This window comes from Pterocles gutturalis, unplaced genomic scaffold, assembly GCF_000699245.1.
Source record: "Pterocles gutturalis isolate BGI_N339 unplaced genomic scaffold, ASM69924v1 scaffold14314, whole genome shotgun sequence".
NCBI classification, from domain to species: Eukaryota; Metazoa; Chordata; class Aves; order Pterocliformes; family Pteroclidae; genus Pterocles; species Pterocles gutturalis.
Window position 1 is genome coordinate 374 of NW_010130856.1, and position 3,813 is coordinate 4,186.

Below are 3,813 nucleotides of genomic sequence, written 5' to 3' on the forward strand. Positions count from 1 at the left end.
CACCGTCAGAACGGAGCACTCACAGCTGGGACAGAGGTTGGTTTTGTGCTAACATTGCAAAATCACACGATTTCACCATGTGTTTGCATTTCCCAGGCAGCTGGGGCTGAGCCCAGGGCTGTCCCAGCACCATCCTGCCCGGGGGTCACACTGCCCCCACCCTTCCCAAGCCCTGGCACAGCACCAGAGCTCGAGAAGCCCCTGGGGCAGGACACGGTGTCTGGGGGGGATGAGACTCTTAACCACCTCGTATCTCATAGCTGCCCTCAGTCATTTAGCAAAAGCAGCGCTGAAAAAAGGAACACAGCCCTAAAACGGGGCCAGCACCTGAACTGCAAGGGGAAGCCAAGGGCACAATCCCAGCAGGAAATAATACAGAGCAGGATCCCATGACTCAAGCTCTTCTCACTCCAGTGCTGTGTCCCCTCCTACAGCATTATTTGTGTCTTTCTCAAGTTCATCCAGACCACATGAAGTGGAACAGAGCGTTTGCTCATTGAATACACTCTGGAAAAAAACAAAAGTAATTTATATAAAAAAATAATATTTTATTTTTAAAATCTGTGTGTTCCTGGCTCCTCTTCATTGCATTCAGACTTCTTCTTCTGCAAGTACAAAGCACACAGTTAGCAAGAGCATTAGGAACACCAGCAGAAATCACACGTTAACAGGGAAAGGGAACCAGTGCACCAGCAGGTCATGCCCCTGTCAAGTGTTCTCCCAAGTTCTCAAGGTAAACTTGAGGTTAAATGAGCAGCATTCACATTTTCATCTACTTCACAGATTTGAAAGATCTGCAATGGCTTCATGTTTTGCTACCCAAGAAACAAGAGCAGCAGTGACAAATGTCTCACAGGTTCAGCTGTGGTGTATCTGAGCTGTTACTCACCCACAACTCGTGAGTTAAGGTACTTTGCATGTTGCTCCTCACACAAGATTTAAAATAAGATTAAGCTCCCCCTTGTAGTTTAAGTGGTAAATTAGAGGGAAAATTTCCTTAACTCCAGCTCTGCAACTTAGTTTATTTCCCTAAATCACTATCTGCTTGTGCTCTTCTATGTGTTTATTTACCTTCCAGGTTATTTTGAAAGTTCAATGTTCATTAAATATTTCAGAAAAGCAGCTAACAACTTTTAGTGAGATTAGTGTTTGAGAAGCAGCTGCTCTGTTGTTTCCCTTTTTCCTTGTGGAGAATCACCCACTCCACTTACATCCCTTCCACTGGACCCTGTATATAGAAACCGTCGTTTCTTGTTTGACCACCTACAGCATTCAGAGGAGAGAGTTTATCTCACGCTGCAGGGCTGAAAAGCTTCAAACAATGGTTAGATCTTGGCTCTACAAAAGATTCAGAAATTGTGTACAAAGCTGAGATTAATCAAGGGCCATTTCAGGCAGGAACTGCACAATACATCCGAGGGGGATGGGCTGCAGAGCTCTTACAGCACCACAGGGACACCAACTACTTACTTCTTCACTTGTTACCTTGGTCCCGCCACGTATCACTGTACATCACGCTGGATGTGCTCATGCCCAGCTCCTGAACTGAAAAATATTCAGAAGTTATACTCACAGGGATCTTTAACATCATTTATATAACCCCACATCTAGAAAGGTATTTTAACCACTGCTGTTCAGATACCAAGCCCAGCTGGAATCTGGGTGCCTAACCCCACAGCCTGACAGCAGGCACTAAGTGCTACCCTACATGCAGTCACTTGTACTCATCTCTCAATATTCACCAACTCAAAGTTACTCAGTGACTGAACGCCACGTGTCCAGAAGCCTTTATTATCTCCCCCATTCAGAACGAGACTAGAAGTTACGCTTACCTCCCATGGATGAGCACTCCGGTTTCACTCAGCTTTCATCTTCACCTAAAGGATAACAACTGAAGTTATTAAAGTAATACACAGGAAATTGTGACCATTTCAAAACTAACTTAAAAATAAGGTTTTAAGATACATGGACTGATTAGTTACGAGGGGGAATTTACAAAGTATTCCGAAATATTAAGTGGAAGAATAAGGGGCAGAAATAGGCTAGCCTGAACACTTGTAAAGAGATGAAGGAATATGCAGGTAGTTGACTGAAGAACTGCAGCTTGTCTGAGCACAAACCGTAAACCACCAGTCTGAGCACAAGAAAGTTTTTTGCAGCCAGAGGTATACTATCCCTTATGTGAAGGCATGAACAATTTTGTTGAGCTACTTCAACTATTTTACCCTGGTTTGTCTCCCCCAGTAATGCCCTCTTTCTTCCCCTTCATGAAGGAGTGCAATGTCCCCGGACTCCTATCAGCCCTCAGCTTCAATAGTCCTAAAGTGCTTCAAAAGCCAAAGGAAGACACTAGAGGTTAGCATTGTCAGGCGACTGTTTTTATTCCCAGCAACAGATTCTTCCCTTCTGAAGCCCCACGCTTTTACTGTATAGCTAAGCTGAGGGCAAACTGCGCTGGTCAGCAGCTAGGGATGCAGTACAAGGTTCTGTGCACACCTCGAGTTGGGAGGCAAGTCACACCATGGTCACAGGGGGATCGGACCAGGCAGGGAGAAGTTCAAGTTTAGTCTCAAACCCACCACCTGGGTTTTATCATGGCCCTCAGGAGCAGAAGCCTAGTATGCATGTTTTGCTTTCTATGCCATAGCAACAAACACCATGCATAAGGGATACTATATCTTTGTGCATCCTTTTAACACTCCAGATTCACTTATAGCCACACTCCTCCCAACCCTCCTCAGTTAGCTCTTCAGTACTGGTGTTCAGAAGCAACATTTATAGAGATGGGGTATTCACAGACCACTGCGGGATTGCACAGCCAAGTCCTAACGTGTCAATCATTACCTAGCAGCAATGACAGAGGTGGGAGAAGGCCAATCCTCCCTTTTTTTCCTTTTCCAGTAAGCAGCTATTTAAAAGCCCCACTAGCTGGTATGGAGAGAAAAAAAATCTGAAGCTAATTAGCCGATTCCAAACTTGCTCATAGTGGAAGAAGCCAAGTAATTACCCAGAACAGCATACTTTTTATGCATCCTTTCCAACATGCTTAGCCTCATTTAACATAATGGAACAAAACGCTGGCCTTCCTGATCATGTCACTGCAGCTGGCAATGATTAACAGAGACATGCAACCCCATTACTGCTCAAGTCCTAGAACTACTCACAGGCCTCAGAGTTTAGCTATGGGGAAAACTGCAAGCAAATCAACACTTTGTATGCTTAATGTCACAGTGAAGCCCCCGTACACGCTATGCGTGTTCTCTCCTGACAGCACCAGTATTGGATCTGAGGGCCTAGCACGTACGCATGTATTCTGACACCACACTTCTGAGCTTCAGGTAGGCTTTTGAGAAAAAGTGTACTTCATACACAGATAAAATCAAGATGAAACACAATGCAAGCACTTTAATGTCATTTCTTGTACCCACTTGTTACAGACTGACTTAGAGCAGACATGACTATTTGCTTTTAAATTAGCTACTACACCAAGTTTCATTGCTGCAGACAGTCAGAGCTGGTATGAGACCCATGGTTCCATCACAGATTGCTTGCTCCAAGAATGTAAAAACCCTGCTAGTTCAAGTACATAGAACGAGGCAGATATGCCAATAACCCCTCCACGACATTCCTGCATGTCAAGTATGCAGAGCACACTGGAAAATCTAGTCAGATCTGAGCACTGGTTTAAAGATTAATAATTCAGTTTTGCTCCATGACAGTACACATACTGCCATCAGTTCTGCTACTGAATTCCAGCCACAGGTAAGAGTAAGCCATCATGGAAAGACAAACTGACTTTGCAACAAGTGGTGT

The 3,813-nt window shown here is 44.5% G+C and overlaps 1 long non-coding RNA gene across 1 annotated transcript; it reads right to left on the minus strand.

The window, feature by feature from the left end:
- Positions 1-534: 534 nt before the first annotated feature.
- On the minus strand, positions 535-3,517 carry LOC104466834. Its single transcript, XR_727607.1, has 3 exons — positions 1,833-3,517; positions 1,471-1,545; positions 535-605 (listed from the first exon to the last, which is right to left on the minus strand). It is a non-coding gene; the product is annotated as an uncharacterized LOC104466834 (long non-coding RNA).
- Between the last annotated feature and the right edge of the window lie 296 nt (positions 3,518-3,813).